The sequence below is a fragment of the Mastomys coucha genome, unplaced genomic scaffold (assembly GCF_008632895.1).
Source record: "Mastomys coucha isolate ucsf_1 unplaced genomic scaffold, UCSF_Mcou_1 pScaffold20, whole genome shotgun sequence".
NCBI classification, from domain to species: Eukaryota; Metazoa; Chordata; class Mammalia; order Rodentia; family Muridae; genus Mastomys; species Mastomys coucha.
The window spans coordinates 24,037,557-24,048,671 of record NW_022196903.1 but is presented as its reverse complement, the minus strand read 5'-3'; the positions used below and the strand labels follow the sequence as shown (position 1 = coordinate 24,048,671).

The 11,115-nt window shown below is 47.0% G+C and overlaps 1 long non-coding RNA gene across 2 annotated transcripts in view; it reads left to right on the top strand.

The window, feature by feature from the left end:
• The window catches only part of LOC116098036, a 19,126-nt gene that overhangs the window by 3,303 nt on the left and 4,708 nt on the right, over positions 1-11,115 (top strand). The window contains exon 1 of one of the 2 annotated variants that reach the window (XR_004121673.1): positions 6,960-7,035. The exons of the other annotated variant lie outside the window; for it this stretch is intronic. This is a non-coding gene — a long non-coding RNA (uncharacterized LOC116098036). Of the gene's footprint in view, positions 1-6,959; positions 7,036-11,115 lie in introns of those variants that run through there. 2 annotated transcript variants of the gene reach the window in all.

Genomic DNA, 11,115 nt, shown 5'->3' with positions numbered 1-11,115 from the left:
CTGTGATCCTGGGCTTGTTAGATCACCTGGGAGTGGGGCTTTCTCTGTGTGTTGTGGGACTGGCTGTGAAGTTTGAGCCCAAGGTCTGCTCAGGACACCAACCCAGATAGACCAGAAGGAACCTGAGTCACTGGGCTAGCGGAGTTCCTGTGTGCCTGGCCCCGCTGGTCCCAGTTACTCCCAGTGTTGGGACAGATGTTGGTTTCTCCTCACCTCTGATCCTGGGTGTGTCAGAGTGCCTGGGAGTGGAGCTTCCTCTGGGTATTGGGGACTGGCTGCGGAGCTTGTGCCCAAGGTCTGCTCTGGACACCAGCCCAGACAGACCGGAAGGAACTCGAGTCTCATAGTTCATTTATACCACCAACTCCAGCTGAGACAGCCGAAGAACACAGACCATAAGCTGCTGAGCTGATTGATGCTGGAATTCCAAAAATCTCTTTCTCAGTGTTCAGCCTTGACTGCCGAATCACCTGCGGGAACCCACATGGTTTCAGATTCTCCAACACAGGACTGAGAAGATGGGAAATGAGTCTGTTATCCAAACTCTCCATGCTAGTACACAGGCTTAGAGGCAAGTCATTGAGGTTTCTGGGTGACTTGACTGATGGGCACCCACCTGGTTTATTTATTCATGGGATTCTAGAATAATAGATCTAGATTAGAATTTAGCTATACAGTGCAGGATCCAGAATTTTCAAGAAAGAAAATGGAAGCCTAGAGAAATAAGCATGTTTGCCCAGGGCAACACAGCATCAAGATTAGAATCCAAATGAATGAATGTCCTTTCTGGTGGTGGGAAACGTGGTGACTTTCCCAACCGTTTCACTCCATGCTAGAGCCCAGCTGGGGAAAATCTTGAAATCTTGCTGTAGGCAGAGAACACTCAGTGCAATCTAGCAGGAGTTACTAGCATGGTAGAGGATTTCTTTCCTCCTCCTCCTCCTCCTTCTCCTCCTCCTCCTCTTCCTCCTCCTCTTCTACCTCCACCTCCTCCTTTTTCTTCCTCTTCCCCCTCTTCCTCTTCTTTCTCCTCCCCCCCCTCTCCCTTTCCCTCTTCCCCCTCTTTCTTTCTTAGATGTTTTTTTAATTGAAATAGAATTTCATCCTTTTCCCTACCCCTCCAGCCCCTCCTATTGTTGCATTTCTTGGCTGGTTGTTTCCATTTCCTGGCTTTTATGAGTAGTGTGACAATGAGCACTGCAGAACAAGTATGTGTGGAATAGAATGGCAAGTCCTTTGGGCACCAGGGAGTGCTGGGTCATGTGGTGAATTTTATTTTAGGTTTGTTTTTGTTTTTGTTTTTGTTTTTTTTTGAAGATTCCCAATACTGATTTTCAGAGTGGCTGTGCCAGTTTGCGTTCCCACCGACTGTGGCTGAGGACTCCTCTTGTTCCATAATTTCACCAGTGGTTGTTGTCAGTTGTCAGTTGTCAGTTGCTCTTAAGGGCTGAGTTTCTTTGGTAAACACTGCCTGGAAGTAGAAGTTCATAGAAGCCTCGAGACTCCTATGCTCCTGGAGAGAAAAATGGGCCCCAGCTTCTGGGGAAGCCACCAGACCCTGGGCACAAACTGAGGTACAATAAGCTTTAAGGATTTGTTACCTCATGTCACAGCCTTTCCAGTGTGAGTTCTGGGGATGCCTTAGTTTTTGTCTGACAAACTTTAGATGGTTGTGAATCTGCCTTTTGCAGTATCTTGGCCCCTCAGGGGACATAATCAAGAAATGTGTGAGCTACAAAGACTCCCCCACTACAGCCCACACTGCATGAGCATATCTTCTGTTTAGCCTTACAGAATATTCTCTTCCTGCAACATGGTAACGAATGTGATCAGGGATCACATGGAATACTGTGGAAGGCACTGTTTTAGGTGTTTAGGAGGATGGGGATGTGTGGTCCTAATGAATGAGTAGGCCATGCTGCAATGGCTGGCCCTACCTCTTTCCCTTTCCCTGGCTCTCCTCAGCTCTTCCGTGCCATATTGGCACCAAAGCACCAGCCTCTATAGAGGACTGAAGAGTTCAGCTGCTTGCCTCAGTTCTTAGTCTCGTTGTCTCAAGACAGCAGGTGTTTCATTGGGTGTCTCAGATTTTGCTACGGGAAGATGTAAGGGTTTTGTGAATTTTCTCATGAAACAAGAAGAAATGACTCTTTTTCAACTTTCGTTATTATTTTTTGTTTAATTTTTTTATGTAACATGTATGTCTGTGCATGGGAATGTACATAAGAGTACAGGTACGCATGGATTCCAGAAGAGGGCTGCAGATTCCTCAGAATTGGAGTTTACAGGAGGCTGTGAGCTGCCTGACATGGGTACAGGGAACCTAACCCAGATCTTCTGAAAGAGCAGTGTAATGGCTATTCCTGGTTGTCAACTTGACTACATCAGGAATGAATGGCAGTTCAGACTTGAAGGGCACATCTGTGATGCAGATCTGGAGGCAGGAAGACACAAGTTTCTGACTTGGATCTTGGCATGGAGATCTTGAGGCATAGTGGCTATGAAAAGCTTAGGCCCAAGCAAGATAGTACATGCCTTTATTCCCAGGAGACTAAGGCAAGGAGATCTCTGAGTTCAAGGTCAGCCTGGGACAAAACAAGTCCCAGATCCAGGCATGGTGGTTACACACCTTTAATCTTGGCCACACCTTCTGCTGGAGACCCACATGAGGACATTGGAAGAAGGAAGCCTCGCTCTTCTTCTCCTGCTTGCACTCACTTGCTAACACATCTGTTAGAATCTAATTCTACAGAAGAGCAACTGAAACACCTAGCCTCATGGGACTGAGCAACCACTAGATTCCTGGACTTCCCATTGACAGCTGCCCATTCTTGGGCTAGTTGGACTACAGACTGTAAGTCATCATAATAAATTCCCTCAATATAGAGAGATTCCATAAATTCTGTGACTCCAGAGAACTCTGACTAATACAAACAGTATGTACTCATAACCACTGAGCCATCTCTCTATGACCAACCAGAAGTAACTCTTTATTAACCACAAATACCATAGAAGGATTAGAGCACCTGTAGAGATAAGGGGTGCTGGGGGAACAAGTTCCAGAGGTACCTGAACCCTAAAGATCACTGTAGTGGTTCCTGAAGCTCAGGGCCCAACCCCTTTCCTCTACACCTCTCTACCCACCAGGCCACGCCTTTGTTTATTTGATTAGACTTTAGAACCCTTGTTGGCTCCCAAGAATGTCAATCAAGAACCTACCCCAGCTCCTTATAGACTACAATTTAGCCTGCCTAGCCTGCCTATAAGACCTCCTGGGGTGGCCACAGAATTTCAATTTCTTTCCTTTCCTTTCCTCCCTCTTTCTTTTCTTTTCTTCTCTTCCCTCTCTGTCTCTCTGTCTCTGTGTGTCTTTGTTTCTCTGTGTGTGCCTTTGTCTGCTCCCCCCCTCTCCCTGTCTCTGTGTATGTGCCTCTTTCTGCTTTTTCTCTCTCTCTCCCTCTCCCCCTGCCCCTGTGTGTGTGCCTCTGTCTGTCTGCGCCCCCTTCTCCTTCCCTCCCTCTTATTCTCTCCTCCCCCCCTCTCTCTCTTTCTCTCTCTCTCTCTCTCTCTCTCTCTCTCTCTCTCTCTCTCTCTTTCTCAGCCTCTGGGATGTGCATGGTGGTAAGGAGGCCTCAGGATTCCTCTAGAGGTGGTTTATTTTATTTTAATAATCTGGGATCAAGCAAAGGATATGGAAATTCCTTAACCATCTGATGTGGATTTGGGTGAAAATACTAAACTGATGTCTATGAAAGGCATCCACCAGTCTGCCCCCTGACCAGCCTGCATGGAACACCCCCATAACCCCAGAACATTGCCTGTAACCCTTTGGGGCTGCCTTGATTTTTTGCCAGGGCCTTATTCTTCTTTCAAGACCTCCTTGACCAGTCACAGCTGGCCCCCGAGACAGCCGCTGCTTGTCTCCCTTCTGTGTTGGGGACACATCTGCGTGTAGCAGTGCTCCGATAATTCCTGATTGCCTTCCCTGCTGACTATACAGGAACTAAGTAATTTCCCCAGCCAGCCTCTGGGGAAAACAATTGAATGTGCCTGTAGCCAGAGTCCTTACTGGCCAAGCAGATCATGGCTGGGTCTGGTTCTAGGAAGAGCGAGGCCAGAATGTATTCCGAGGAGAGCAGGAAGCACTGAGGGATCTCAGAGCTCCCTAAACAGGGCAAGTGGGGCAAGGCTGTGAGACAGGGTGATGCAATAGAACAAACAGAGATAGAAGAAAGTCAGAGAGAGGAGAGGAGGGTTCTGGAGGAGGAACCTTCTTGGACAGATTTTGTTGGTTCCTAATTCTCTTTGAAGTTAGACTTCAAGTGGTATCCGGAGGGAAAAGGCAGGAAAGGAAAAAAAAAAAAAAAAAACATCAGAGGCATCAGGCAGTCGATGTGTGCCTCATTCCTGCAAGGGGACCGACTTGCTCCATGCTCAGCTCTATGCCAGAGACTGGGTGCCAGGATCACTACACCCTGGGGGATGCAAACTCATGACTGTCAGGGCGGGACTTTCTGGCTGACATCTTACTGAGAGACACTCTTCTGCTGGCCAGGGACATGCTCTATGGACCACTTCTGTCTGCTCTGTTTGTGTGTGGGAGGGGTGTGGGTGTGCTTCAGCACGCTTGTGGAGGTCAGAGGACATTTTGAAGCGGGGTTTCTTCCCTTCTGTCCTCCGGGTTTCAGGGATTGAGTTCAATTGTCTGCTTGCTACGGAGCACCTTCGCTAGCTGAGAAATCTCCCCAGCGCCCCATTGCAATGTTGGTTTTTGCCAATTGATGAGATTTCACTGTGTTGCTTAGACTGGCCTTCAGTTCTTGTACTCAAGCAAATCCTCCTGCCCTGGCCTCTCAAGTATCTGAGACTAGATCATCTCTGCATCTGTGGTGTCTAGTATAGGGCCCGGGAACACTACTTGCTCGATAAAGAATAGCTATGCACTCACTACTTATTATGTTATTCTGAGTCTTCATGCTTTCACAAGCTAGACAGTGATTTTTATTATTTCCATGCTGTGAAAGATATTAACGGTACTACTTAACATCAGAGTCTCAAGTGGCAGGGCTGGGATTCGAACCCAGGGAGGCTGATTTAAATAATTGTATTCCTGTGTATTCTTGTTCAAGTCTCCCCCCAACCCCCTCTGAGACAGGGTTTCTCTGTGTAGCCCTAGCTATCCTGGAACTCACTCTGTAGACCAGGCTGGCCTCCAACTCAGAGATCTGCCTGCCTCTGCCTCCCAACAGCTGGGATTAAAAGCGTGCGCATGCACCACCACCGCCTGGCTATAATGTGCGCCACCACTGCCTGGCAGCTCTATAAACTCTCAAAAGAAAGAACGAAAGGAAGAAAAACTTGTAAGATGCAAAATTGGAATGGTTAGTGGACATCACTCAAATCTATTCCTAGTCTTTACTAACTCAGGTCTAGGGAGAAGATCCTTGTCACCAGCTCAGTGGCAGCCACAGAGCTGAGGTCTGGGATGCAAGCCTCCTGACATCCAGACTCGGGTCCTCAGGTGTTCATCCCTCCAGGAAGCTGACTTCAGCTGGTTTAGGTGGGAGCTGGCTCTCTGTTCTTACTCAGAGGCACCCACTACCCCCTTCTCCCCGCCTCCACACACATGATAAAGCTGGCACACTTGAGTTCCTTCCTGCTGGCCCAACCCACCAGGAAGGTGTCAAGGCTGGACTTCCCCAGGAGGCCGGTAAGCAGCATCCCTTCAGGAAGCTGCTGAGACCATTCCTCAGAAACCAGGGCTCTGCTGAGGCACCCAGGCCTCCAGGGCCCAGGAAGGAACAGGCAGTGTCTGCCGTGGACTTTCTGTGCTTGGGTCATTGCCGAAATTCCCAGTTCTTTAGTAACCTGAATACTTGACATTTTCAGGGTAATTTTTTTCCCAAGGCATTTGTTCTGGATCACTAATGTCTGGTACATGAGATATCATTTTTGATTCAACATATTTAAACCTCATTTTTTTTTCCCCTAGACAAGACAAATTGAATTTGTAGCTTCCCATATGGGGTTTTAGGAAAAGATTGGTGCAGGGATGCCCTGGTTCCCAGGCTGATGTCATCTGATTGGCTATGACAGTCAGTTCCCACTTGAGGGTATGAGGGAGTAATTGCAGTTACTCCAACTGGGAGAAGGTATGACTGGGCTTTTTTCTCCTAAGGGAGGGAACACATCTTAACAGATGGCATTGGTGTTTGTGTCTCCGCTGCCTGGAGGGCCCTTCTGGAATAGAAACCTCACAGCAATAAACAATCTGACTATCCACTGAGCTCTTCTCATGGGCCAGGGAGGGTTGGGCTGTACTGTGTGCCTCAGGGAATGCTGGGATGTAACGGTACTGTCCAGGTTAGCTACAGAAGGTAGGTAGAGGTTCTCCTGTCTGTCAGCCTGAGCTTTCCACTCCAAACCAGAGCTCGCCTCTTCCTCCAGGGCTTATCTGGCCTGTCCCTTTCTTCTGTTGACAAAACCCTAGCCCTAGCTATGTCTCCTGTCTATCCTACCTCCAGAAGAGAGGAAAGAGCAGGAGAGTTCCACAGCAGGGTGGACCATAGTGGGTGTTCTTGGTGTTTGCAGAGAGGCCTAAGCTACAGTGCAGGGCTCTGACTTTGAAGCTCACATACCTGCTGCAGCTAAGCTCAAGTGCTGGCCTCTTCTCGTGGCTCTGGTTGGTTCAGTGTTTGGATTTTTATTCTTCTGAGCTATCAGAGTCTGTGTTCTGCAGTAAGAACTCTAGCTAGGGAGTTGACCATGACCAGGTTTATGGCACTAAAATATAATCTTGTTAAATAAACAAAGCCATGAATAAACTTACTCCTGGCCAATATTCTCCTACTGCCCAAGGTTACAGAGCTCTGTGACCTTTGCTCAGTTGCTTAACCTCTCTGAATCTGTGTTCATAGCTACAGAAAATGAATATAATACAAGTCGCTTTTCTTCACCCAGGTTATTGTAGGGGATCAAAACTAATGATGTGCATTAAAGTCCTTCAGAGATGACAAGGTGCTATTCTGCTGTAAGGTAATCATTATAATCATCCTGTCTATTGTAGGGGAACAAGGATAGCTATTTCTTAGTAAGACTGTAGCAACACAGACTCTGTTATGATGGATGAAGAAAAAAAGAGCCCATCTTCCCAGTGGAAGAACGAGCCCAGACAAAACAGAAAGATCAATAAATAACCCCAAATGACAACAATGTGAACGATTTAATATTAAGGCTCCCTCAGGTATAGTCCATAAGAAAAGCACTCTTCAGGGACGGCAATGTGGTTCAGTGGGTAAAGAAGGGCGCTTGCCACAAAGCCTGAAAACCCGAGGTTTTTTTTTTTTTTTTTTTTTTATGCCGTAGTGCTTTAATGAGAACCAGACATTTAATGACACAAATCCCTCCATAAATGGCTACGCTGTTCCAAAACACTCACAAACTTGAACCTAGAACATGATGGTAGTTTTAAGAAGTATTTTGGCCAGCCTCCTGTATCCCAAAGGAGATTAGAAGGTAATAGTGGGGCTGGTGAGATGGCTCAGTGGGGAAGAGCACCGACTGCTCTTCGGAAGGTCATGAGTTCAAATCCCAGCAACCACATGGTGGCTCACAACCACCCATAATGAGATCTGATGCCCTCATCTGGTGTGTCTGAAGACAGCTACAGTGTACTTACATATAATAAATAAATAAAGAAAGAAGGTAATAGTGTAAAAAAGGTTAAGGACAAGGTGCTCTCACAGCACAGCTGAGGACTAACCATTTGTTCACTGGTCAAGTCTGCTCTACCCTGAAGGGCACTAAGCTGAACTTGATGTCCAACAAGTGGTTAGTTAGTAGTTCCCTGGGTGACTGTCCCTGAAGTTAAGCTCTGGCACACAGTAGGCACTTTAAGTGGATAGTTACCTTTTCTAGGTTGGGTAAAGTATTTGGCTCTCAAAAACAAGGTAAAGAAATACATTCAAAAAAAAATGGCCCATGTTTGTGTGCCCCTGGCATCATGTGTGGGGATGTCAGGGCATTTTCATGCACATCTGGACAGATGTTCTAGGGGCGCGTTCGGGGCCAGCATACAAGCTGCTTAATTTCCGCACTTGCGGTCATGAATATGAAGGCCCACTCTTATTTTGATGCTAGCATTCTGGATGTATTTGGAGTAGAGGGATGCCGTATAGAACAAGCAGCATGGCACAGGTACTGGCAATGCGAAGATAACAGATGTAAACAAGTGGTACAGCTGGTAAGGCTGCCAGGGCATGCTGGCAGAGTGGGCACATGCTTCTATCTGCTCCCTGGGACTGCAGCTCACTTGCCTCGCCTCACCCCTCCCCTAATCGACATCATCTGCATCTTCTCCTGCAGTAGCAGCTTCTAATGCTGCAAGGGTTTCTGCCACCTCAGCATCCTCATCTACCACAACACCCTCCCTGCCCCCATTGTAGGCATGGGGGGGTCTTCCTGCTCATTTCCAGAATTGGCCACTGGCGTAGGGTGAGTGGGATCCTCCTCTTTGAAGTAGACACTCAGAACTTCTGTTGTCCCTGCCTCATTCAGTGAGTCCCAGCTTCTCTTCAGGGAGAAGGGCATGCTCACACCCTGCTGACTCATCCTGGGGTGAATTCCTGGAAGGGGCTCCATGTCAGAGTGGAAAACCTGAGTTTTATCCCTTTGTCCCTCATAGGAGAAGAAAAAACCCAAACTCTCTCAAGTTGTCCTCTAATCTCCACATGTGCATACACAGATACATAAACAGACAACGTGCTAAAAAGTTTTAAACGGCTCCAAACTCTTACTAGAAATAGTTATAAGAATCAAGAACAATTGTTCTACCCTTCCCTAACTCTGGGATCCAGCATTATTTTTTTGGGACAGGGTCTCCCGTAGCCCAGGTTCCTGATCTTCCTGTCTCCAACTCTCAGTTGCATATGCGTGTGAGCGTGCTCAGCTTCAAAGTTCATTTATTTGATACTGTTCATCTGGAGAGGGGGCTTTGGTGTCGGGGTGAAAGTAAAAGGTCAAAGTGAGTCTCTTCTCTCCACCTGCTCAGGCAGGGATCATTCCCCCTCATGCTTTAGCACAGGCTCTTCGCTTTCCTTCTCTAATTGGCATTGACCCTGGTTTGACCAACCAGAGTGCTACATTCTCCTGGGCGGGGCGATTGGTTCAACTGGAAGTCCAAAGAGACCAATGAGAGCCAGCCTAAAATAGCTGGCTGGCACAGTTAAAAAGGACAAGTCCTTTCCCTCCATTGAGAGGGAAGTTGTCTATGTGGGCGATGATTGCTTAGAGATTTCAGTATTCTCTTTTGACACTTCCTGAGAGTTCAAGGCTAAGAGGTGAAGTGATTCTCATTGGTTTTAGAGCTAAAGGAGATAAGTTGAGGCAAGCCAGGCATCTTAGTCACTTTTCTGTTATTGTGATAAAATATCAGAAGCAACTCAGGGAGGGAATGGTTTGTTTTGGCTCACGGTTTTTGAGAGTATAGTCTGTCATGGCAGCAGGAGCTTACTGCACCTTGTCACATCGCAGTCAGGAAGCAGGGAGTCATGAACGCTAGTGCTCACCTCACTTTCTCTTTTTTATTCAGTTAAGACCTCAGCTCATGGAACAATATCACCCATGGGTAAGGTGGGTCTTCCTCCCTCAATTAATGTAACCTTGATAATTCCTCCCTTTGGCTGGCCTAAATTAGACGAGCCCTTACAAAAAATGCCCAGAGGCTCCCAGGAGACATTATTAAGTATCATATAGAACCATCAAGTTTGGGATTGGCAAGCTTGAGTTATTTTAGTGGGTCATCCTGTACAAGAGTTATCTAGCTGGCTGTCTGATATCTGTCCCTGAGATTATAGCAGGGAGGTTGCCCTGAGTATGAGTCCCATAGGGAAGCAGGACCTGGAAGCTTAGGCCTAAAATCCCACCTACCCAGAAGCAGCCTAAGTAGGAAGATTTCAAGTTCAAGAACCTCCTGGGGTATAGCATGAATTTAATATTAACCTTTACAATTTAGTGAGAGCCTGCATTAAAATTAAAAAGGAGAGGGAGAGCTGGAGATGTAGCTCAGTGTTACAGAATTTGACTAGCATGTGTGAAGTCCCAGGTTCAAACCCCAGGACCAGAACTCGACAGAGGATGTGGTTGGAGGAGTGGGTTCTGGATTGGTTGGTTTATGTGTGAGCTGTTTGCTCTCTAAGAGAGTCAGTTGTTTGAAGTATCAAAGCCTCGGAAAATAAAAATCGTAATTAATGCAGCCAGGATGGCTGCTCGTCCTCTTGGAGGCCAGTCTGGGCTTGTTCACAGGACAGCGGCAGAACTTCCCATCAGCAAGAGGGAACAAGCCTCTGGGGTACAAACACTTTCCTGGCCTCTGCTGTGTTTTGTTCACCACTGTCCTGTGGGACAAAGCATGTTGTGTGTCCAAATACACAGAGTAGGAGAAGGCTACACAGTGGGGATTGGAGCAGAGCAGGGAGAGTTTCTCCACCTGGAACCCATCACTGCAGTAACCCTCCTGCCAGGCCACTGAGAGGAGCAGTCCCTGGTGCTGGCAGCAGCCTGCGGACATCTCCCACTCCATCTAGGGACTTCCACTCTGACCTTGACTCTACATGGCAGCAAAGAATTTCAGGATGAATCAGTGTGAAGCACAGTTGTGGATATTAAATAAAGATGAGGTTAAAAGAGAACAAAAAAATTAGATTTAAGAGGAGTCAGAGAGGGAGAGAGAGCAGGTGGTAGTGAATCAGGCATTGTGGTTCATGTCTGTGAGCCCAGCATTTGTGAAACTGAGGCAGGAAAATTGTGAATTCAAGGCCAGCCTAGGCTACATAGCAAGACCCTGTCCCTAAATAACCAATCAAACAAACAATTTTTTAAAAGGAAAGGATAATACTATACACCTAAGGAAAGGCACAGCCAAGTTCAGCTTTCTCAGGAGTGTTGGTGAGTGACTAACTAATGTCTCTATACATGACTGGAGACATTTTGAAGATATATTGAAGGACAAGATTTTCAACTGGGTTTAAAGATAAGAAAAGTTTTAAAAATGTAGAGGGAGGAGGAGAAGGAGGAGGAGGAAGAAGAGAAGAAGGAAGAAGAGGAGGAAAGGAGAAG